Source organism: Stegodyphus dumicola, chromosome X1, assembly GCF_044657685.1.
Source record: "Stegodyphus dumicola isolate Sdum_Otavi_A_Nest chromosome X1, ASM4465768v1".
In the NCBI taxonomy this organism is placed as follows: domain Eukaryota; kingdom Metazoa; phylum Arthropoda; class Arachnida; order Araneae; family Eresidae; genus Stegodyphus; species Stegodyphus dumicola.
The window spans coordinates 98,740,842-98,768,131 of record NC_140780.1 but is presented as its reverse complement, the minus strand read 5'-3'; the positions used below and the strand labels follow the sequence as shown (position 1 = coordinate 98,768,131).

The following is a 27,290-nucleotide window of genomic DNA, read 5'->3' as shown; positions in this document are numbered from 1 at the left end:
AGTGAATATCCACTGGATATTTTTGCTGATGTGTCAAATACAACCCTTAATTTAGTGCTAGTGCTTGATGATTTAAATACTGGGCGGTGAGGTAGATAACAGACTATTGGAGGGACAGGTTCAGAATCGGATATGACTTCCATATGTTGCAAATGCAAATATTCATCAAGAAACTCCTCATGTAAGTTATACAATTCGGGCTTTCTCACTAATCTATTTTCCCAAAATAAAAAAAACCTTCTCAAAGCTAATTTCATTGAATCTCCTATTTCTGATGGCGATTTTTCGAGAGTCCAAAATTTCTTAACTGATTCATCAGTAGTTAATTCTAAATTATTTAATGATATGCAGAACCACGTAAAAATTAACTAATGCTGTTAATCAAATGATCCAACCTAATTTTGTACAAACAGCTATTGGAAGTTCTTGGTTTCGTTTAATTGGTTCGTCCAAAAAAAGTGACATGAAAACATTGACTCCTAGAAGAATATCTATTGCAGCAGATTCATAAAATATAGGATACTCTAAAATCAGATCATTGAAAAAATTCACAATATTTGATGATAATGATACGTGTGGTAAGTTTCGACAAACCTTGTCTATAACAAAAACAGAAGTTTTAAAGGAAAGTTCTGAACCAAAGGGAGGGGGGAAAGTAATCTCCAATTCTCCATTTGTTTGAGATGCGGTTGATCCTAGGCACGATATCTGGATCTTTGCCTTTTTTTCTATCCAGACGAAGTTTTGAAAGACAACTCTCAGTAATGAAGTTTGCGTGTGAGCCAGAATCCAACAAGGCTCGACATTGTACGAAATTACTTAGTGCGCCACGAACTTTAATTGCAGCACTGCACAACAAAACTTCCTTGTTTATAGTTCCACTATTCACAAAATTAGAGTGTATCTGATTAAGATTATTAGAAATATCTGGGATAGTATTTTCTGTCCTATTGTGAGGCGTAAACACCCTTGAATGAACGGACAATATATTTCCATTATTATCAGTAGCAGATAAAACAGTATCTCGAGATTTCGTGAAATGTAATAATGAATGATGAATATTATGACACGTTTTGCATTTGCTCAAGTTTTTGCAAGCCTTAACATTATGCACATTAGATAAACAATTAAAAGAAGGATTATTAAAGTTCATAAAATTGAATCTCTTGCAAACAGGTAATTTATCCAATTGATCACAATTATATAAGTAATGATCTTTGTTACAATAAGGACAATTTGTAGTAGTTTCTAAACCCAAAGATGCGACTTCAGAACTTATCCATCTTTCCTTCAAATTGTTTTTATGTTGTGAAGTGTTCTAGCATGTTCCTTTAGAAAAGTAAGTAATTCGTTTAATGTTCCTAGTTGATCGCCTAAGTGTATTTCCTACCAAATGTGTGTATTTTTACCCAATTTTTCTATAAGTAAATGAGTTATCAATGTGTCACCAAAGCCTTCGACCTTTTGTTCTAGAATCTAGAAGATTTAGGGAACGAATGCATTCATTAGTGACGTCGACAAGATTCAAAATAGCGTCAGCTGAATCAGAAACATTTGGATGCATAATAAGCTTCATAATTAATGAATTCACCAGTTTACGTTTATTCGAAAATCTATCTTAAATCCCAAGCAATTTTATAACTTTAATCTGAAATAGGTATAGCTTGAATTATTTTCAGAGCTTCAGCCTTACAAGAGCTCTTAAAATATTGAAGTCTTTGAGTGTCTGATAATTTAACATTATTGTGTACACTAGCCTTAAAAAGATCGCTAAATGTAAGCTATTGATCTTAATTTCCATTAAAGGTAGGTAAAGTTAATTTCGAAAGTTTTACTTCTGTAGTATCTAATTTAACACTAACTGAACTAAAATTATCATGGCGAGAACCTTTTTGTTCTTAATCCAAGTAGTTGTATTTTGAATCCATCAGCAGTATTTTGAACTATTTGATATTCTTCAACATAGGTATTAACTTATCTTTCTTCATATGTTACATAAATGTCATCAAAACTTCGTAAAACATCTATACATAAAATATTCAGCTTCTTTTTAAAAAGTTCGATTTTTGAATCATGTACTTCAGCAAATTCGTTAAATTGCCTTTAGCGGACTCGTTTCTTTACTAATAGTGATTTCATATCTATTATGAAAATTGTAAAATTGACTTTCCCTAAATTAATACAGCTGATGTGTTCTTTTAAATAAGTCAAAAACAGACCGTAGCATCAAAATTATTTGATTAATACGAAAAATACATGTTATCCATCAGACAATAACACATAAATGTTCGCTGCAGAGATTAAAACACAAGATGCGAAGCTTAGCAAACAAATCTACGAAAGTACTAAAAATGGCTTATGCGGCGTTCGTAGCGTAGGAAATCAAAATTGGCAAGAGGAATTATTATTTCCAAAAAACTCCTCCGGTGAAACAGGACCGAACAGTGATGCGATGCGGATGAATAACAAAAAGCAATGGACTATATTAAATGCCATTTTATTTTCAAGCCGAGAAAAAAGTTGCATTGCAAATCCAGCTAAAATAAACAAAACATCTACTCTCGATTTCAAAGCACAAGTAGTCACGTGAATGACTTCGTAAATCTGCGTTCGTAAATAGCAGCGTCATCTATAAATTTAAATTTAATAATAACACATCTAATTACTCGTGTTTCATTCCATATTTTCAACTTCTTATCTAATTTCTCATATTTTTACGCATGTGCACAATAAGCAATAAAAAGCAATGCAGTGTTGGAACACTGAAATTACGAGAGTACAATATGAAGTTTCAAAATTGCAAAGATTTCAACTGGAAACATTAATATTAAAATTTCCTTTTATCTGTAGTTAGCATGAATAATATTTCTGAAATAATATATTCCTAAATAATATATTTTAAACGTATTTTGCTATTTTTTTATCATGAAATTCTATTATTTTGTTACTTTTAAGATTTTTAAGAAATCCTTGGATGCGATTGAATCTCGCAGATCTTCAGACCTCACATATAACTTTGTAGGAATTGACCAAAACTTAAATCATCGGCTTGTAGAGACATTAGGTATTTTTTGGAAGCGGGAGAAATACCTTATATACTCCCCCTTTTAAAGAGCGACTGGGGTTTTTTAGGGGACCCAGTCGCCAAATCCTGGGTGTGGGGAGTCATCATCCACGACCCTTTTAGTTCGGGCGTCACTGTAGAGACATTAGGTATTTTTTGGAAGCTGGGGAGATGAAAAATTAGCAAACGCCTTCCCCGGGAATCGAACTGCGGACCTCTGGAATAACGGCCCAGCGTGCAGAACCACTACATCACGAAGGCGCACTAGAAAGGCGGGAGAAATACCTTATAGGCTTAGCGATAAATCAGAGAAATATATAGTTTGATTATAGTTATTAGGAATGCTTTCTTAGAGTTTGCAACAAGAATTAAAATTCAAAGCTAGATATAAGACGTCAGCCGTTTTCCTATTAGTATTTAGTATTTTTTTTTTTTTTTTTTTTTTTGTATTTTGTGCGTCGTATGTGTATTTGCTGTGTGTTCGGTTCCATTAAAATGTATTTGTAATCAAGAAGCCCCATAGATTTAACTTATGCCGCCCACATGGACTCTACAAAATTATCAGAAGTGGGATATACAACTCTCCAAATTATCAGAAGTGGGATATGCAGGTTTACAAGTTATCAGAAATGGCATATGCAAGTCTACAAATAATCAGAAGCGGGATTACCAAGCAAGGAGATATTAACTTATTTCCTTTAATTAAAGCAATAGATCTCGATTTTCACAATAAACTGATGTCAAATCATAGGATAAAGGAAATAAAAACGTAAAGAAGCGAAGATGCTTTTGGAAATAAAAGTAAGAAAAATGGCTGAAGCAATAATATGTACTTCAATGTTTTGATCACCCACAAACTTTGATTTATTTTATTCAATTAAAAGCAACGTTTAATTAATAAGGTAAACTTTTTTTGTAAGTTCGTTTTACATTAACTTGATAAAATGTTTCCTAAAGTAGAAGATATTCCGAATGTGAAAAATTAGTAATGTGTATATTTTATAAGAACTATTAAAATTTCATGCCATGTTATATTTGAAGGAGGGAATCATAATGTTAAGAAGCAATTACATAGTTTTAATGGATTTGGCTAATGCAGAATATTCTAAAGACGCCAAGAAAGTGTTGAAACTGCAAAGCATATGGATATAAATTATTCTGAAGTACTGTGAAGTTACTGGAAAGCATATAAATATGTAGATTTTTATGAATTACAAAAACTTAAAATTATTCTGAAATACCAAAATTTGAAATTTCTTACGTACTAAATACATCCTATTCGAGCTGAAGTATGGATGGTAATGATAAAGAAGTAGCCGGTATAGATACTAATGACGGCGAAGAGGGAGATGGAGACAATGAACGATGAGGACTTTTAGGCTAGACATTATACGAATAATTTTGACGTTGCGATGAAGATTATATGATTGATAATGACGATGACATGGAGATTATATGATTGATAATGACGATGACATGGAGATTATAAGAATGATTATGACGAAGAGATGGAGATACTATGTATGACAATGACGATGAAATGGAGATTATATGAATGGTAATGACGATGAGAGGAGGATTATATGAATGAAGATGACGATAAAAACAGTATAGATGCTGATGACAGCAAAGCGAATAATTATGGAAGAAGCCGGCGATGAGTTACCTGGTCCTGTTGCATGAAGTTGTTATCCAGTTTAAGCCAAATCTTTCGGGGCGAAAGAATCATCAGGATGGTCGAATGTAGGAATTGACCAAAAATCAAATAATCGGCTTAACAATAAATCAGAGAAATATATAGTTGGACTATAATTATTAGGAATGCTTTCTTAGAGTTGGCAACAAGAATTAAAATTCAAAGCTAGATATAAGACGTCAGCCGTTTTTCTGTTAGTATTTAGTATTTTGTTTTTTGTATTTTGTGCGTCGTATGTGTATTTGCTGTGTGTTCGGTTCCATTAAAATGTCTTTGTAATTAAGAAGCCCCGTAGATTTAACTTATGCCGCCCACATGGACTCTACAAAAGTGGAATATACAAGTCTACAACTTTTTACTGCACACTTTTGGTTTTTAAATTGTTAGAACAGCTTACACATTTTTTTTATCTAATAGATAGGAAGAAATGTAGAGTATTTAATTACTGCCTGTGTTTTTCCTTTTTTTATTATTTTTATCAGAATTTAGTGGTTGCCTTAAAACTATCTATTTACTTTCATTTAGATGCAGTGTTATGTTACATTGCCAGTTACATATCAGTTTTTACAGTTTATTTAGACACAGTCTTCACACAAGTTTTGTGCTGAGAATATCTGTTACACTTTCAGAAATGTTCCAATACTGTACAATTTAAAATGTTCATTCTTATACATTTTCAGGTTCTTTAAACGAAATGTACATGTTAATTAATGTAAAGTATGCAGTTATTAGTATTATGATTGTCATTTCAGATTACTTAAAAATGCTATGAAACAAACATAATACAAAAGACCTTGTGCATTTAAAAAGAAAATGAGCTATTTATTTTTCACACAATGTACACAGGAATTACTTTGCTTTAAATACACATCAACTGGAATTCTAATCCATTATTAACAATAATGACATCTTAAGTTTCATATTCTGTCAGGCCTGAAAAGAAGAGAAAATAAATAAAAAAGTAAACTTGATATATGGTTATAGTGTCAAATATAGAACTAACAAGTGCTACTTAAATATATTACTTCAGATATAGTACCAATGACTGAAAGAATGAAACAATTGATGATGATAATTTCATAATTTAACTTAAATCCTAAGGAACTGTTCTGAAAAGAGAATTAGTAACTGTGTATTAACGATTCGACAGATTAACTTGTTTTAAAAGTAACATGATGAAGATTATAAATATGAACTTCATATCATTAAATTTTTAATATTACTTATATCTTCCCCAAACCATGGTCTGCATTTTCCTGAACTCGAAACAGTTCCACCCATACTCTAGTCAGCTTAAATACACACCGATGCTTACTTTTGTTCAACAGTATCTCACGAGTGTGGCGAGCCCCCTTGGACCGGACGGTTGCCGCAGTATACATAACTCGCATGTATGATGATGAAGAGTCTGTACGTTACAATGACATGTACAGCACAAGCAGGTTTGCTGTCAATGTTTGGTTCGGCGTTGAGGAGGACCGCATAATAGACCAGAAATATTGAACTATCTTACCCGAAGTATTGAACGATCAACAGATCAACAGTCGCTGCGCCATAATATGTGGTTATAGCCTGATAGAGGCGTCGTTCCTTTCAACCGTGATGTTCGGGAGCATTTAAAGGCCAACATTTGGACAACAGTGGATTGAACGTGATTGTCGAATTCATTGGCTTGCACAATATCCTCCCTGGACCTTTTTCATCGGGAGCCATATGAAAGATTTAATATATGATACACCCGTGGATAATGAGGAGAATCTTGTTGCACGGATCTCCATAGTTGCCGCGCACCTCCAAGAGACGTCTGGAATATTTCAAAACATCTGTGACTCCATGCAGCGCCGATGTCAGGCTTGTGCTGCTACTGGTGATTAGAACTTCTATCATGTCTTGTAATATCGAAATAATTACATTTTGATGACTATGGAATTGCTTTTCACTTATGTGTTGTTCTTTTATTTCTCACCTTTTCTGCACATTTTGCACATAACGACGGCGTCTCCGACCCAGTTTTTTTTTAGTAACCAACGCCTTTCAGAAGAATGTACACTGCGAAAAAAAAATTAGACAGTTCTGTACCTCCCGTTCTACTGCGCCGATTAATGAAATTCAGCTTGCGTTTTTCATATCTTAGGATATGTATTAGATTTATGTATAGTATTGTTCTAATATAGGTATTTTGACATAAAATCGGATTTCTTCTGAAATGACATGCCAAAATTTTCCATATTTCGATTCTACGACTCAAATTATGCCAGACTGACAAGTTTTGTGAAAACTGCACGAGTAGTTTTTAAAAAATTAGCTGTCAAAATTTTAGCTCCTCGATGTTAATTGAATTTGGTATATATTTATAAATGACTCTCTTTTTTATTAAACTTATTTGATTCTTCCTTTCACATTTCGAAATTTAGGTTTATTCCAAATAAAATTCGCCCATTTTTTTTAGATTGATTTTTAAAATTTCTATTTTAAAATAATTTTTATAATTTTTTCGAAAAATATTTTGAATTATAAGCTATAAATTTTTTACCTTCATCTTAAACTAGAGGTATTTTTAAGCATACCTGCAAAAAATTATTCAAAATTTTTTATTCAAAATTTCCTAAGATATACGTGAATTTACATATTGGCGCGTTTTGAAATTTCCCATATTTGTTATAAGCGATAATAATGCAAAATGTGGTTTACGCACTTTGTTAAAATTATTTGAAAGTATGAATGATGACTCTTTTCCCGTTCGTCTATAATGAAGAAAAGGAAAGGAAAATAGGTTGCTATAAATTATGAAGTTCGCCAAGTGAATTATTTTTTTTTGCGCAAACTGAAAAAAAAAAAAAAAAAAAAAAATACGCGAAAACAAATTTTTGAATTTCTCCGTAAATTTCACACCAAATTTTGCAAAATTTAATATCTAAGCATAACTTGAGACGTAGAATCGAAATATGGAAAAACAACTGGCATTTATTTCATAAAAAGTCCGATTTTGTGTCAAAATGCTTATGTTAGATCAATGCTATACACAAATCTAATATATATCATAATTCGAGCTTTCAAGACATGAAAAACGTAATTTGAATTTCATCAGTCAGCTCAGTTGAACGGGAGATAAAGAACTGCCCCCCCCCCCCGTTTTTTCGCAGTGCGCATGCCGTAGCGAATTATCCTTTTAAAACTAACAGGTATTCCTAATTTTTTTCGAGTAGAATGCAATTTCTTATTTTGCATACATAAACTTCACATCTAAATTATTACCTAAATACCTAAGCTTCCTTAACTTGGAGAAAATTTTAAAGGTAATCCGAATTTATATTTTTTATCAATTTGAACTTTGATCTAAGGCACATTTCAAATTTAATGTTAAATCTTTTTTTTTCCTTCGACGAGCATTATATTTTCACAATTTTGATCTGTCTTGTAAACATCTTTGACTACACTAGTGCTAAAAAAAGCAACAAACGCTAAAAGGAAAGGTGCGAATGTAAAAAGCGGGAAATAAAAAATAAAATTTAGATATGAAGTAGAAGCTGCTTTGTGAATGCAAATGGGCAACCAAAATTAGCTAAAAGGCAATCCCGCAGTCGCACCATAAAGCATTAAAAAGGAGCATGCCGGACTTGGGCGCCGGTTCGCATTGATGGCTTGCTGGCATCAGCTCTCGTCAGAAGTTATCAACAGTTTTAAAGGATTTCCATTAACTGAAAAGAAGCCAAAGAAATTGTACAAACTGAAAAAGGCAAATGGCGGCCAAGGATTTTCAGACAAGGAAGAAGGCGAATTCAAAGAATTAATCGGAAAATGACGATCGAGAAAGTGGATGATCTTATAACATAAGCTGATAATAAATGCGAAGAAGGTAAAACGGCTTTATTTTTCAGGAAGTTAAACTAATTGTTAAAAAAGGCAGAGGAAATGTCTGACGTTGCTATAGGAATTGGCCTAAATGAAGAAACAAAAAGATAGTCACTTTATGAGAGGCATTGAAAATTCTGAGAAATTTTAAAAAGTTGCGTCAGACACTGTCCTAAGCAAAAATCATCTTTTTTAAAAAATAATTGTATCATGTACTTATTAAGCAGTAATAAAAGTTCTTTCAAGTAACATTTGCTTTATATTTTCCCTTTTATTACAGCAATATTTAGGTGTGTTTAAATTTTACATACTTTCTCAATCTGAATTTACCCGAACACATTTTTTTCCCATAGGAAGTTACCCTTAAGGAACATGATTTTGACGTTCGCTAAATGTGTTAATGAGGTAATATTCGCGTTCGGCAAGGGCTTACTGTATCACACACATATATACATGTGCACATTCGCCCCTTCAACACCGCCTTTTCCTAAATCTGGCAACAGCTACAGTACCGAGATACTTCTTCAAGCTGCCTGAGGAAATGAACAGACTTGCATTCGGATGAGGTAAAACCGTGGCGATGGTGGAGCTGAACTATGCCGCTCGAAAACATTACTTAATGGTGTAATTCCGTTTCATGATGAATCAAACTTTTTATCTTACTTCGTTTCACTCTGTACATACCATAATCATGTTTATTCTTTCATTATTAAATACCTTTAAAATGCCACTGCCTTCCTCTATTTTAATCCTAACCTCATCCCACATGGGGGCTCGGCCCCACGAACTCTTTCGACTCCTTGAACTAAAATCTGTTTTTCTCTTCAGCTTTTTAAACCCCCTAGACACCACTCTATAGCTATTAATGATGGACTACTGTGGGATAATATCGCAAGATCCCAGTTGTTATGATTCGTCAGCATGTAAGTACATCTAATTTTATTTGATGAAGTAATGCTAATCAGGAAGTAATATTCTTTCAAATTATGAATATTTGATGACGCCTTTTTATGAAGTTTATTTGAAGAAGCGAAAGGCCTCTGATTTTGATGAAAATTCATTTTATTTTTGAATGATTATTACTTTAAAGAATTAACACTTCCGTTTTCGAATTTGATGTTGATGATAATTAATTAAACAGTGTCGATGAAGTTTAATTGAATAAACTAAAGGTATTTGACTTTGATGAAAATCCATTGCCGACTATTTAAAGAATTGTGATGTATTAAAAAGTTACTTTGAAGAATTACTTTCGTTTTCGAATTTGGTGCATAAATTTCTTATTTCTTGTGATGCCTATATTTTACAAGGACTGTAGAATATTATTTGAAGTTATTAATTTTGATATCATATCTTAACGTGAAATTCTATTTTCCATTCTTAACATAGTCTTATATGAAGATTTGTTTGACGATATATTTTACTATTTGTTTGAATTATATGTTCACAATTTCATTTATGATTTTTGAGTGTTTTAACATCATAGTTATTGTGTAATCTACTAAGAAGAATTAATATTATTTTGAAGAATACGAAACATTAAAAATATACTTTGTTATGATAATTTCTAAAAACGAAACTGATAAATAATGGCTACACTTAACGATTATCCCAACATTGCACGGTCATTAAAAACTGCCAGTACGAAGCATATCAAGCTTTTACATCGTTTAGTTTTTGGCTCAGATGGTGATCGGCAGAATCGTGCTAGGTTACGCAATTTTTCTGGCTTTCCCAAACCATTTAACTTTGAAGATACGAAACAAAAAATTATCAAAGAATTTTCTCTCGCGGAATTAATTGCCATATGTAACTTATATATATATTTAGTATATTTAGAATTTTCCACCGATATTAAAAACTGTGCTAACAATATTCTTACGAATCTTGCTGATGTATCGTTATTAAAATCAGATTCCGCTGACTACAGCGACCTTGAAGAAGACGCTTTGGTGCAAAGTTCACCCTCGACGCATAGCGTCACCCAAACAGCCATTAATCACACTCCAGATGACTCTTTATGTAAACAAATGGAGGCAAATATCTCTCTTGAAAGTGCACCTGCAAATTTATTGGTATCAACTAACCCGCAAACACAGACTGTTTTGTTTCAATGTTTTGGCTTACAGAACATTGTTGATTTGATCAAACCCTTTTCCTCTCGGGATAATTACAGCGTTGAAACTTTTATTTCTGACATAGAAGATATTTTTAATCTCTATGAAATCACGAATCCTGTACACCAAGTAATTTTTGTTAAAAAATGTCTTACAGGTCCAGCTTTAACTTTAATAAGATCAATTCGTGGAATTACTAATTGGGAACAATTAAAACACCATTTATTAGATGAATTTTCGGAAAAAATAGCCTTCAATTACATAAAATAATGGGATCTCGTCACATGAAACCATTTGAAACCTTACAAGAATATTTTTTAGCTATGAGAGACCTCGCATACAAAGGTTCTATGGATGATTCTTCTTTGATTGATTATGTTATAAACGGTATTCCTGATTCATCAAACAACAAAATAATTTTATACGGTTGTAAATCCATTCCTGAACTTAAAGAAAAACTGAAGATTTATGAAAAACTCTTTAACAATTCAATACATTCGAAGCAAAATACCCCAAAGAAATTTACAAATACCTTTCCCGGTGCTAAAATTCATGCTAAACGTGCCTCAGATACTCAACCAGTGTGTTATTCCTGTGGTTTGAAAGGCCACAAAAGCAATACTTGTCCTAATAAATCTAATGGCAAATTCTGTTATAACTGCCAAAATTATGGTCATGTTCATTCCAACTGTCCCAAACGTTCTGGTAGTTCTACCACGGAATCTGTTCCTAATTGTTCTGCATCTGATACTACTGTACATGCACTTTCCACCCAAAATTTTTCTAAATATCCGATGCATGTTGATATTCAACTTAAAGGAACTCAGTTAACTGTTCTCTACGACACTGGTTCACAAGCAACACTTATTACGGAGAAAACATATCGCAAAATTGGTTCTCCACCATTACATCCTTCCAGAATTACATTCTCAGGACTTGGCCGAGACACAGTTCAAAGTATTGGATTCTTTCAGGATTACATACAAATTCAAAACACTATTTTACCTGCTAACATCCATTTAGTAAAAGACTATATGATTCCTCTTGATGCCATTATTGGAATAGACGTTTTGCAACAAACTCGATTTACATTTGATAAAGATGGTATTCATTTATGCAGCAATAATAATGATCAAATTTTTGTTAATGTTGCTAATGTTACTCATGATCACACATTTCCTCCTGATCTTTCACACATCTCAAAATCGGAAAATTTCCAAGAAGTTCCACCTATCATTACTCCTCACAACCCACATGAAGTTAACACTGCTATGGAAGATTTTCAGAAAATAACAGAAGAAAACAAGTAAGGAAAATGATAATAATGATCCACATGACGATTTAGAATTGGATTTAGATGATGACACTTTGGATTTGGATGATCGCGATGACAAAGATGATGCTGATACCAATCATGGAGCTCATGACGATGATGTTGATGAAGATGGTGATGACGCAGACGACGACATGGATCAAGATCATGATATTGATGATGATGACAATCATAACGCTAATGGTGCTGCTGATGATGATGGCACTCATGAAGATGGTGATAATGATGTTGATCAAGATGACGTTGCTGTTGTTGATGAAGATCATGTCAATGAAGATGATGGCAGTCATGAAGCTAATGATGATGATGATGATGTCGATAATGATCCAAACGTGCAGAATACTGAAGAAACTGAAAAATCTACTGAATCAGTTTGAACAAGGATGTGCTGATGAAGCAAACGAGAAAATACCTGCTAAAAGTGCAGAAATTCCCAAAGAACAGAAAGCTTGGAAGAATAAACGAAGAAAATTTAAACGAACTTCAAAGACAATGAAATTGCTGACACAGCATGATGATGAAAAAGCTGCATTATGCATTGAAGCTCAACGGAACCTCCTCCGTTTACAGCAAGCACATATACGACAGTATAAGAAATGTCGCAAACCTGCCTGCAAATATAAACTTGGCGACCAAATGATAATGCAGCCTGAACTGAAAGTTCCACTTGGACTGAATCTTCGACTTGAACTGAAACTTGGACTTAAACTTCGTCCCAAATTCTTCGGCCCTTATGAGACAGTCCATCCCTCTGATTGTTACGAAGTATGAAAGATTCGCCATGACGACACCATTATGATGTCAACCTGTACTGATAAGATGAACTGGTGGTGCACAAAGCTAACTTTCGCCACCTGGACATTAATTTTTTTTCACTTTCTCTGCTTTTTGTTTTTTTTCCCTTTCTTTCAGATCAACCCCCAGGCGAGGACGCCCGGCAAAGCAGAATGGCCGTGTGGACATTCGCCCCTACAACACCGCCTTTTCCTAAATCTGGCAACAGCTACAGTAGCGAGATACTTCTTCAAGCTGCCTGAGGAAATGAACAGACTTGCATTCGGATGAGGTAAAACCGTGGCGATGGATGGAGCTGAACTATGCCGTTTGAAAACACTACTTAATGGTGTAATTCCGTTTCATGATGAATCAAACTTTTTATCTTACTTCGTTTCACTCTTTACATACCATAATCATGTTTATTCTTTCATTATTAAATACCTTTAAAATGCCACTGCCTTCCTCTATTTTAATCCTAATCTCATCCCACATACATATGTAGGCACATTGCAGAATGCGAGTATCTCCCGAATGCTTACTCAAAGAATATTAAACATTACTTTTATTCAAGCAAAACAGCATATTATAAAGTAAAAATAAAAGAGGGGAATAATGTCACACAATGCAACTATTCCCCAAAACGTGTCCGATATTTATCCATGATCATTTATCCGGATGGCTATTTTATTATGGGAAAATACAAGGGAGAGCAGCTATTGTCTTTCAAAAGGATGCTTTTGTAGAATTCCTAAAAGACTGGCTAATGTTCGCATTATTTATGGGAAAAAACATCAATATCCCTAGCAGCTAGTTCCGAAATCTAACTTAAATACTAATGTTGAATAATCTCAGTCACTTTGCCACTGATGAGCCCCGGATTGTGTTAGAATACTTTTCCGTAAAAAATCACTATATCAAAATTAGAAGCTTAGATTCAAATTATCATCAAAAACTTCTGATCATAAATCAAATCCACTTTTTATAATGAATTTCTCAAGATAAAAAGCTCGTTATCAAGTGATTTCATTCGTAGAATGATGTCAAGCTAAATGCGCATATTAGGAGAAACATTCCCTAATTTTTAAAATTTGTTACTCCTATTTCCAGATAAAGCTAAAGTAAATCTCCACAAAGAGATCTAGGTGTTGGTGTGTGTGTATTTAATTATGGCAAAGCACACTAGGGCTATCTGCCTAAGAGGAGGGATGCCTTCGTGGAGGACTTTCTAAGGGAAACTGGCTCGTATACACGTTACACATGGGGAAAACCACGAAAACACCCATGCAGCCAGCCCGTTCGCGGGATTCGAACCTCGGACCGAACTACCAGTGTTCAGCGACTTTACCGCTCGGCCGCTGGTGGACACAAAGAGATCTAGAAATATTTTTCAATGTAAATGATGCAATATGGAACTCCGTACGATACCATAAATGGCCACATAAGTTTCACTGAACAGAGGAACAGAGATCTATAAAATTTATACTCTCATTCAAATACATTTAATTCAAAATTTTATTTTTAGTAATTATTTCTTATGTTTTTGAGGTTTTCAATTCATATTTAGAGCACATGCGAACAGAAGATGGTATTTTTGATACATCATTATTATGTGACTATTATACAGTGTTGGAACTTTTCATAGGATAGAGGGCGCTGTTGCGCCAAAGGAATTCTGTTGTTTTTTACATTATGTAACTGTAGTTCGCCATTGCGATGTATGTGTATTGCTGTGATATATTTTGGTGCTTTCATTAAATATAAATGAAAGATATCGTCATGAATTTTTTGTATCCAAATCAAGATCAAATTTACCACTGATGCATATTCGTCGAAACAAAATTAGCGTTCGAACAAGAATCGTCAAGTTATTACTAGCCTGTCGAACTACGCATTAGAATCGTTATTCGCTTCGTAACATGTGGTGCTGTCGCCGGGAATTATCGTAATGGTGGGGTGAGTAAATAGTTTTGTTGAAAATTTGGTTGAATAGAATATTTTGTAATTGTTGAAGTAGTAGGGTTGTTTGATGTTGTTGATCTTGTTTGGTAAAAATTTACAACTTTAGGTTTCGCATTTACTGAATATTTGCATTGGTATTTGAAAATAAGAAAATGTTGTACTTTCTTAGAATTAGAATTTGTTGTTAATGCTTGAAGTGTGATTTGTTGTTGAAAATTACAGTTTGTTTTCTTAGAATTCTAGAATTAGAATTTATTGTTAAAGTATTAGAGGGGTAAAATTTGTTGCTAGAAACTGTGAAAATGGCTAAATTGTTAAAGCTTCGAACTAAGCGTGACACACATCGTGAACAAACATTAAAGTTAGTAGAAAAAATAAACATATATTTGAATGAATCAGATATTGACATAGATGTATGTGATTCATATTTAGAACAGTTGAATAGTAAAATTGAAATTATTAACATACTAAATAGTGACATTGATGAATTGTTGAAAGAAGAACAAGAAATTAAGGATGAAATTAACACAGTAGATGAATATAACGAAAAAATAATACCAGTTAAAGTAAAGTTGCAAGACAAAATTAAATAAATTGGAAAAGTTCCATATCAGTCAGGTGAACAAACAGTAAATCCAGAAAATGTTCACGTAGAAAATAAAACTTTAGGAAACAGAACTAAACTTCCTAAACTTTCGCTTCCTCGATTCTATGGTGAGCCTTCAGAATATTTAGATTTTTGGAATCAGTTTGAGAATTCTGTACATAATAATTCTAATTTAACTGAGGTTGACAAATTTTGCTATTTAAAGTCGTTATTAGGTGGTAAAGCCCTAGCTAGCATCAAAGGATTCTCAATTACTCCAGAGAATTATAAACAGGCTGTTAAATTAATTTCGGAAACATTTGGCCAAAGAGACATTTTAATAAATGCTCACTTGTCAAATTTATTAAATCTGGCACCTGTAAAAAATGCTTCTAACATTCAGGCCCTTCGTAACCTTTATTTTGAAGCCCAAACTCAAATTAGATGTTTAGAGGAATTAAATGTCAAATCGGAAACATACACAACAATACTGACTAACATAATACTAAAAAATCTGCCAGGAGAATTGACTCTTGAATTTTCGAAGCAAAATATAAATAATTGTCATGATTTACAGGAATTGATGAAGTTTTTACACAATGCTATTAGTGCAAGAGAAAAGGCATTCCGTATTAATTCTAATAATGTATCTTCATATAATAATTTTCATTCTAACCAACACAAACAAAACAATTTTCGAAATCAGAAACGAAACTCGCAATAAACAACACGCGTCAGTAACAGAATTTATGGCGAAAACTTCCGAAGTTTGTTTATTCTGTGGTCAAGGTCACTGTAAGACTGAATGTGAGAACATGACTGTACAGCAAAAAAGGGATAAATTAATTAAGGAAAGGAGATGTCTGTTATGTTGTAACACAAACTGTTTTGTGAAAAAATGTAATGCTAAACAGTGTTCATTCTGCTTTGGTAGACACGCCAAAGCTATTTGTTTTAAATTTGAAAATTCTAGCAAGTGTAAATCTAATTCAAAACCTGAAGAAGAAAAACCAAAGGAATTGGAAATTCAGCCTACTATTTCGAATTCAGTTGTAAATGATATAGGAATGTGATTTTATTGCAGTGTGTTAGGACAGAAATTGTTGGTCGTAAATCGTCAGGTACAGTTATTGCAATGTTTGATAACGGTAGTGAGAGGAGTTTTATTAAAAGAAATGTATCTATGAAGTTGGGATTAAAATGTCTAGGGTCAGAAACATTAAAGATTTATTCATTTGGAGCAAAGGATCCTAGGTTGCAAACATGTCGCAGAGTTGAAGTGAGATTACGAAATATTTTAGATGGAAATGAAGTCGTAATACAGGCGTTGGAAACAGATGAAATTTCGAGGGCGGCGATTAATTTGCCGAATGAGCGTACAAGAGCTGAAATGGAAGCCAAGGGATTAACTTTAACGTGGAGATATAATCAAGCGTCAGATGATAATGAAATTTCCTTGTTAATGGGTATAGATTTTTATTGGAAGTTGACAAAAGGTTTCGAAAGGTTAAATACGTCTTTGGTAGCTGTAAACACAGAACTTGGATGGTCCTTGCAGGGAAATTGTGGTGATATGAGTAAAACGGCTGCTGTGAATTTAGTTTTAGGTGATCAAAGCACTGTATCAGCTGAACTCAGGCGTTTCTGGGAACTGGAAAGTTTAGGTATTGAAAACAAGGAAGCGGAGTGTTTGACTTTAGTGGAACAGGAGATACTTGATGAATTTAATAATTCTGTTGGGTTCGTAGATGGAAGATATTGTGTAAAGTTGCCGTGGAAACCAGGTATGCAGGAGAAATTAGCAAATAATAGAGAAGTGTCTCGGAAACGTTTTGATGGTCTGGTTAGGAGATTTAGAAATGATACAGCTTTTATGAGGATTATAAAAAGGTAATTGATGATTATCGTAGGGAAGGTATCATTGAGAATTCGTCGTCAGATACTGAAGTGTCATATTCTGAGCAGTCATTCTACTTACCCCACCACGCTGTCATTCGCGAGGACAAATCTACTAGTCGACTTCGAATCGTGTTTGATGGTTCTTCTCATGAAGGAGGACAACTTTCAATTAATGACTGTTTATTTAAAGGACTAAACTTGTATCCGAATCTATTTGAAATGATTTTAAAGTTTCGACAAAATACAATCGCCTTCACAGCGGATATAAAGCAAGCGTATCTACAAATTTTGATCGATCCTAGTGATAGAAAATTTACTAGATTCTTCTGAACTGATGATATCGGTTCTAATTCATATCAAGAAATGAACTTTAGTAGAGTTTTATTTGGACTAAAACCAAGTCCATATTTGTTAGCTGCAACTCTGAAATATCATTTTGATAAATGTAAAGAAGAATTTCCTGATACTTGCAAATTACTGTCAGAATGGTTTTATGTCGACGATTTGATTGGAGGCGAAGAAGACTTGCAAGCGGCTTTGAAAATTATGACTGAAAGTGTAGAAATTCTCAAAAGATGTGGCATGATATTACGAAAATGGAAAACCAATTCCATGGAACTGCGTAAGCTATGGAAAGATGCTGAGTTCGACATCGATGAGGAAAAGAGCTCAAGTACGGGACTTGACTCACCATCCAAGGTGTTGGGTCTAGTTTGGGATCCAGATGCGGAAAGTATATCATTTAACGTAAAAGAATTATCAAAATTGGTCAAGAACGGAACTGCTTCGAAAAGATTTATTATTCGAGTAGTGGGTCGTATTTATGATGCGATCGGATTTCTTGGGCCTTTCATCATAAAGCTGAAGTGCATTCTACAGGAACTGTGGAGTCATGACATAAACTGGGATGATAAACTTCCATCGTCACTGGATCACAAGTGGCAGTTGTGGTGCAGTGAAATCGAACACTTAGAAGATCTTCAAATTCCTAGATGTTATTTTTCAAATTTGAACTGTAAATTTATTTCATTTGAAATTCCTTCTTTTTCAGATTCATCTCTTTTAGCCTATGGAACTGTATTGTATTTAAGAGCTATATCTGAATATGGGAGGATAAGTATCAGTTTTATTTGTTCTAAAAGTCGTGTAGCTCCTCTGAAAGGTCTTACATTACCAAGACTGAAATTAATGGGAGCTTTATTGTCCGCAAGATTAGTCCATCAAGTAAGTAAATGTCTTAAATTTAATGCTTCTAGTTATTTTTGGACCGACTCGATGATTACATTATGTTGGATTAAGGGACAAGCTAGTAAATACAAAACGTTCGTAAAAAATAGAATAGAAGAAATTCAATCTTTATCAGATACCATTAATTGGGCTCATTGCCCTGGTAAGGATAACCCTGCAGATATCTTGTCCAGAGGAATTTCTGCAGCAAATTTAGCTACAAACCATCTTTGGTGGCACGGTCCACCGTGGCTAAGCCAATCACCTGAATACTGGCCTACTGAAAGAGAGAACTTAAAATCTACAGACGTAGACTTAGAGCTAAAAAGAGAATTTGAAAGTACAGTGCAAAATAACTGTTTGGTAGAAAATTCGAAATTTATTTTAGATTTAAGGAAATATAGTTGTTTGTTAAAAGTACTAAGAGTAACTGCACTAGTTAAACGGTTTGTTAATAAACTTCAAAAACGACAAACGACTGCAGGTCCCCTCACAGCAGAAGAACTTCAAAATGCTGAAATAGACTGGATAAAACATGAGCAAAACATAGAGTTCAACTTAGAATTGCAGAACCTTAAAAATGGTAAATCGATTCCTAAAAACTCACCACTTTCAAATTTAGCCCCATTTCTCGACAGTTGTGGCGTATTGCGCATAAAAGGAAGGTTAGAACAAGGAGCGTTTACAAAGGATGAAGCTCATCCTATACTTCTTCCTAAGCAGTCTAAATTTACAGAGTTAATTATTATTCGAGAACATAATAAAATTTTTCATGGTGGAGTTACATTTACGCTAGCCAAAATTAGGTCGAGATTTTGGATTCCACGAGGTAGACAAATTATAAAAAGAGTATTAGGTAACTGCCTAATTTGTCGAAAGTATAAGTTGAAACCAGCTAAACAAATAACTAGTCAACTACCTAAATGTAGAATTACTGAAAACCCTCCTTTTACTGTAACTGGCATAGATTTCACTGGCCCAGTTTTAATAAAATCAGGAAAGGATACGCCTCAAAAGGCTTACATAACATTATTTACATGCAGTGTTACTAGAGCTGTGCACTTAGAATTAATCACAAATATGTCAACAAAAAATTTTATTTTGTCATTAAGGAGATTTTTAGCTAGGAGAGGAAATTGTGAAGTTATCATTTCCGACAATGCTAAGAGCTTTAGAGCCACTAATGAAATTCTTAAAGAATTAGCAAAAATTATAATAGATTCAAAATTGAAAGATTTCATATCAATAAACGGCATAACTTGGCAATATATTGTGCCTCACGCGCCTTGGTGGGGTGGTTTTTATGAAAGGCTTATGAAAAGTATCAAAGATCCTTTGAGAAAGGTTCTCGGAAGGGCTCTTCTTAACTTTGAGGAAATGATGACTATTCTATCAGAAATTGAGTTAGTTTTAAATCATAGACCTCTTACTTATGTCCATAATGAAATAAAAGAGCCAGAAGCTCTTACACCTGCCCATTTCTTGTTTCCAGGGCAAGAAAATATTTCTTTTCCTGTACATTTCGCCGACCTTTTCAGGAATGAACCATGGAACAGGTAGACTTTGACTAGGAGAAAACTGTATCAAACTAATCTTTTGAAACAAATTTGGAAAAAGTGGAAGGAGAATTATCTCCTCGAATTACGGTCTGCGCATACTTTTCTAAATCCATCTCCTGAAAGGAATCTTAAAGAGGGTGAGGTTGTATTGCTGGAGGGGTCGACGAAATCAAACTTTTTATGGCCTATTGGAATTATAGAAGAAGTTTATAAAGGTAGGGATGGGTAGTGCGTTCATGTTTGATTCGTACTTCTCAAGGACTTTATCGAAGACCCGTCCAATTAATCTATCCTTTTGAAGTTTAAAGTTATATATATATGTTTGTTTCATGTATTGTATTTAATTTGCAATGTAGTTTTCAGTATAAATTTGTGCATATTGGTTTTGATTATATCTAAATATATTATTGATATGTAAATTTAATGTGCTCTTAAAAGAGCACAGGTGGGGTGTGTTGGAACTTTTCATAGGATAGAGGGCGCTGTTGCGCCAAAAGAATTCTGTTGTTTTTTACATTATGTAACTGTAGTTCGCCATTGCGATGTATGTGTATTGCTGTGATATATTTTGGTGCTTTCATTAAATATAAATGAAAGATATCGTCATGAATTTTTTGTATCCAAATCAAGATCAAATTTACCACTGATGCATATTCGTCGAAACAAAATTAGCGTTCGAACAAGAATCGTCAAGTTATTACTAGCCTGTCGAACTACGCATTAGAATCGTTATTCGCTTCGTAACATACTGAGCAGGAGTTTCAATGGTACACTACACCATTTTCTCAGATTATTAATGTTTCTTTGAGAGGGAAGTCATCTTTCAGTTTTATTGCTTAAACCTCTGATGGCTAAGTTGGAGCAGTGGCTGGATAAACAGTTTATCTAACTTTAGTTTTATAAGAATATTTCGTGTGTGACATTTTGAACGAATTATATATATATGTGGGTTCTTTAGTTTTGAAATCGCAATTCATATTCAAACAAAGCATATTTAATAAAATATTAGTACATATATAAGCTCGTTCATCTATTAATACAGCATATATATAATCTTACATCTATAAAACAACATCTTACATCTATAAAACAATATCTTACATCTATAAAACAACATCTTACATCTATAAAACAACATCTTACATCTATAAAACAACATCTTACAACAACATCTTACATCTATAAAACAACATCTATATCATCGTATATATATTAAACGCAACATCCATAACATCTTATAGCTCATAATAAAACAAAGTGGCTAGAGTTCTATCAATTTCACTCGTGCTAACAGCTAAAATTTAGACAGCGCGCGAGGAAAAATATTAAGGATTTAAAATTATGGATTTAAAATCCCACATTCGGCCTTCCTGCTATGCGTCGACCTCGACGACATTATTCTACTCTTGGCATCATAAATCATTGGTCATCTTACATCATCGTTGTCTTCGGTAAAAGAACCATCATCAAGAATAAGCCGAAACCTGAAAAAGAATTACGAAGGGAGAGGGGAAGATTGTGTGCTAAGGACAAAACTGAAAGGAAACATCTTACTTGTCCTTCATCTTTGCAACAATAACATCGTCAACAGTCCCTTCTATTTTTCAGAAATCTTCATCTCAATCCAAAGGTATCTTCAATCTTTAACATTTTTGAAAAACTTCATTTCATCTTAAAAACAACATTAACTGAAATAAAAGTAATTAACTTTAATTTACATTAACTGATATTGCTTTAGAAAATCTTGTTTTGGGGACAGAAGGTTCTTCAAAGAAATATTTACGTCTTATATATGTCCTTGTCTTAGGTTTAGTTGATTCGTAAGTTAAAGTCGCATTATGTTGTTGGAAAATTTTGTTGTAACAGCATCAGCATCACCTAAGTCTCCATAATGTTCCCAATCATCAGCATCAAGAATTTCTCGCAACTGACGAAATTTTCATCGGTGATACATATTTTTCTTTCCAATTCTGCTTGTTTAGCAAATAATTTCTTCTCCATAATTTTTCTCATGCGATTCTTTTCAAAAGGTAGCTTTTCTTGCATTTTCAGTTTAACATGTTGAACTCCTTTTTCTTGCTCAGAGAGGATTTTCTCTTCAGTTATTATCTGGAATTTTGCAGCTTCTACTTCATTCTTTACTTCTGATAGTTGTTTCTGTAACACCTCTACAGTCTGTTCTAATATAGAAAGTTTTCTTTCCAAAGATCTAACTTGTTGTTCAGAAGCATCCAAATCCATTTGTAAAATAGTTTTCTCCTGTTTTAGTTGTTCTTTATCTATAATTGGTAAATGTCTGGGTCTCAAAGAAATAGGTTGGTCATCTTTTAAAGTACTAAGCATTTCAATATTAGAAGATTTTCTTTTCGCTTGTCTTCCTTTAAGATTTTCAGATATACCAGGATCCAGTTCTTCAGCTGGAAGTTTATCTTGCTGTTTACTCTTTCTTACTGTTGATATTCCTGTTTTACCAGAATTATCTTCAACCAGTTTCTTAAATTCTGAATTCTTTCTTTTTCTAGAACTTTTTGGTCCTGAAGTGGGTTTTTTGGAATCATTAATTTTTCTATTACTCTCTTTGACTTGCTGAACATTCTTAGGTGGGTTTTTTATTCTTCCTTTAAGAATGGAGTTCTTCTCTTCCTCTACATTTTGAAATTTTCCTTGTCCACGTTTAACATCACTTTTCTCTTCCTGAGACACCTTTTCTTTTAATTCATCTAAAGCAGCATCTGTTTCTTCTATAGGGTTTTTCGTTTTATTAGGAATATAGCATTCAATTAAGTGGTTTACTTTGGACTCGCATGCTTTATTAATATCCGAATAATTATCTAACTCATCTTCTTGATGTATATTTACATACATTAAATCCGATTCATTTTCATCTTCTACTGCTTTCACAGATATGCCTTTCTGGTTTATAATAATTTCCATTTGCGAAAGCAATTCATTTCCAATAACAGCATTTTCTTTCATTGTTCCTTGAGGCACAACATAAATATTTGATTTAATTTCACAATCATCAATTCGTATGGAACCTTTAAAATAACCAATAGGTTTTACTTTATTATTACCAAAGCCTACTAGAATCAAGTCGGAAGAATTAATATTAGGTGAACCAATTACTTTATAAATATTTTCCGATACTATATTTATATCACTTCCTGTATCAATGAGAGCTTTTACTTCTACATTACCTATCGATACAATTTTATGCATATCATTTAACTGCTTCTTTACAAATATATGATTCACTCTGGCAAGATCTTTTGTGTTTGTCTTAATTTTTATACATTCTGCAGCTATGTGTCCAAGTAAATTACAACGAAAGCATTTTTTTCCCTTGCTCTTATTTTTGCAAAAATTCTCCGTGTGACCAAGATTTCCGCAGTTATAGCAACGAATATTTGTTTTTATTTTACTTTCAAAATGGTCGCTTCTGGTTTTAGAATGAGGCTTAATGGATTTATTTTTATCATTATCTAATTTAATTTTTTCATATATATCTTAAGTTTTTCCTGAAATTCTGCCAAAGTTTTACAACCATAAAGAATAGCTTTATTAAATGTAGAATCATTTATACCATTAATAATATATTCAAATAAAGCGGCGTTTTCAATATTACCTTTAGAACACATAGTTTTAATTACCAAAAAATATTCATATAGCGATTCTTTTTCCTGCATTTTACGTTTTGATAATAATTCATGTAACTAAGCAGAGTTATACTGAACACCATATTCATTTACTAATAAAGCCTTAAGTGCATTCCACGAATTAATTTTCGTTTCACTTTCAATGAATAATTTTGCTTTGCCAGTTAAAGATCTTTTGGCGAATATCAGTTTCTGCAATTCATTTAGTTTTAACAAATTAGATACATCCTTAAAGTTTTCAATGAATTTGTCAACAGAATTATAAGCATTACTATCAAATTTAGAAATCAAACTTTCAATATTATTAAAAGTTATATACATATTTGAAAACTGTGAAAACGGAAATTGAACTGATGACTTACTAATATTTTGTTTTACCTCATGATCGTCATCAAAAACAGCAAAAGAAGAGTCGTTGAAAATTCGAGCAGTTGATGCATCGATTTCAGTATTAACAGAAGTATTTCTTCTGTGATCCAATATTGCTTCATATTCCACTATTTGTTGCTTGTAATTTGATCCCGATTCTGACACCACTTTTGTGGGTTCTTTCGTTTTGAAATCGCAATTCATATTCAAACAAAGCATATTTAATAAAATATTAGTATATATATGAGATCGTTCATCTATTAATACAGCATATATATCATCTTACATCAATAAAACAACATCTTACATCTATAAAACAACATCTTACATCTATAAAACAACATCTTACAACAACATCTTACATCTATAAAACAACATCTATATCATCGTATATATATTAAACGCAACATCCATAACATCTTATAGCTCTTAATAAAACAAAGTGGCTTGAGTTCTATCAATTTCACTCGTGCTAACAGCTAAAATTTAGACAGCGCGCGAGGAAAAATATTAAGGGTTTAAAATTATGGATTTAAAATCCCACATTTATAATATTAACGCTTCTTCCCCTTTTTTTGTCTGAACAGCTGATTTTTAGCTTTCTTAGGAAACCGTATCAATATTCAACATAAATAATTCACTTAGCTAAGTACCTCACTGCCCAAAATTGGGGAATTTTCTAGCTTCATTCATGATTTCATTCAAATATACAACCTTGTCATAATTTAAGAACAAAGTTGGATTAGCTTACTTAATTAAGGCATGAACATTATATGTTAAAGTTTTACCTGAATTTTGACCAAAAACGTGTTTGGAAAATCAAAGACAAATATCAGTACTTTATCTGAGATTCAAACATGAGTCTAGTGGCTAGAAATCAGTCATCTTCACTGATGGTCAGTCATTCCAGGGTAGAGCAAAATCATTATTATTTGGTTCAATATGCTTAGCAATAATATAACTTAAGAAATGTAAAGTTACTTTATGACATATTTTAATACATTCTCCGCTAAAAAGAATTTATATTTACCCACAACATCTTGATGTTAATGTGCAGCAAACTAAATTGCGGACTGAAAAGAAATTGTGGATTGAAGAGTCATCATCGTCACAGAAATGGCAAGCTGAAATGTTTGAATTTGGTCCAGCTTCTATATAACCAGGTGCTGAAGACAGGAGGAAAACCATCCATAAAACTAAAACTGCAACAATCACCTGTAATTAAGAAAAGCTACCTAAAATAACTCTCCGTTGACAAGATCATTGTAATGTAGGAATGATTGTTTATGTACCTGTTTAAAGTTTCTTGAGATTAACTTCTCTATTGCTGTTTTTCTACAGTTACATTATAATGTTCTTACGCATCCTCAATGTATTAAAAATTCAATTTATTCTAAACAGAGTTCTTTTATTATTATTATTATTTTTAAAATCATTAGTTAATTTTCATTCACCAAACGTCTTTGTAAAACTACTTCAAAATGTTGGAATATTCTATATACACTGCTGGCCACTAAAATTGCAACACCAGGAACGAAGGATCTGAGGAACGTCAAAATCACATGAAAGGAAGAAGAGGGTGGAATATGGAAATGATTAGTACTTCAAGTGCATTTAAGTGGATTTCTCATTTGGAAAGCGCTTGTAAGGTCAGTTTTCTTAGAATATCGTGTTATGCCTTGAATAATAAGAAGAAATGCTTACCAGCAAGTGTCGGAATTCTATGGAGGCAAGATCATTGTCTATCGAAAGGGTGGATTAGCCATAATATCGCCCGTCGCACTGGTCGACATCCAACCATTGTCTTGCGAATATGGAATCAGCGGGTTGCTGAGGGTCATATTGAACAGCATGCAGGATCTCAACGCCCTCCCATGAATAACGCCCGAGAAGACAAGTATATTGTGAGGTCAACCCTGCAAAACCGAAAAACCACATCAAGGATCATTAGTCAGGAAAAAGGCATATTTGCAGCACTCCCAGTATCCGCTCGTACGGTGCGTCGATGTTTGCAGGAGCGTGGACTATCAGCACGGCTTACTTCGGCTTTCCTTGACAATGCAGCATAGAGAAAGATGGTGACTGGTGCGCCGAACTACAAAGCTGGATACAGAAGCGACACAACGTCGTCATTTTAGATGAGTCCCGGATTTGCGCGCAGCATACTGATTTGATCGTATACGTGTCCGGAGGTTCCGAGGAGACTGCACATCACCTGCTAGCATTCGATATTGGCATAGGGGCCCTGCACCTGGTGTGAGGGTTTGCCCAGCCATTGGGTACACGAGACGCACATCTCTAGTTCGGATCGACGGTAATTTGAACGCAAATTGGTACATTTCTGACGTCTTAGGTCCAGTGGTTGTGCTCTAACTTCGAGCCCTGCCGAACGCCATCTTTCAACAAGATAATGTAAGACCACATGTTGCACGTCTTGTTCTGATCTTCTTCGATACACAGGATATCCGATTGCTGCAAGATCTCCAGATCTGTCACCCACTGAAATCATGTGGTCATGGGCTGCTGTGAGGCTAGCCCGCCACCCCTCTCCAGCTAATACAGTTGGGAAAGTGTGGCATAAACTTAAAGCAGTTTGGAATGAGTTACCCGTTTCTGTGATCAAAGCCCAGTTCGACTCCATGCCTAACCGGGTAAGGGCCGTTTTAGCTGCCAGCTGTTTCTATTAATTTCACCCCCCTGTAAACTCCCAAACTGCTTACAAATTTAATCATTTTGTCTTCAGGCTATACTGTTTACATACATTAAATATTTTCTTTTTGCATTTGCTTTCCTTCATGGTGTTGCAATTTCAATGGTCGTCAGTGTAAATCTAATTAGAGGTATAGACATTGCTAGTACTGAGCATCAAACATGAAAGCATAAGAAATATGTTTGTATATATCCTTTTAAGATTTTCTCTTAACTAATATAAACGCAATAGCTTCCAGGTTTGATTTTTACATTTGGGTTTTTGCCTATTAAGATGAGGACACACAACCGCTTATATTAACTACTGTTAATTAATCGGAAATTAATTTTTTTCTCTTGGAAAGTCAGTTAATTCCGTTTAATAGCAATAACTGATTCATTATTTTTTCCTTAAAACGTGTTATTTATTACTGTTTTTCCATTATCATAAATTTCCATTTTATAGCGTCTTCACCTTTTCCTAAATTACCTTTTAATTACAAAATTT

At 33.5% G+C, this 27,290-nt stretch overlaps 1 long non-coding RNA gene across 1 annotated transcript in view; it reads right to left on the bottom strand.

The window, feature by feature from the left end:
• Positions 1–5,554: 5,554 nt before the first annotated feature.
• Positions 5,555–27,290, bottom strand: part of LOC146993225 (uncharacterized) — a 61,491-nt gene continuing 39,755 nt past the window's right edge. The window contains exons 2-3 of the long non-coding RNA XR_015038800.1: positions 25,125–25,309; positions 5,555–5,693 (exon numbers count right to left, since the gene is read on the bottom strand). This is a non-coding gene — a long non-coding RNA (uncharacterized LOC146993225). The remainder of the gene's footprint in view (positions 5,694–25,124; positions 25,310–27,290) is intronic.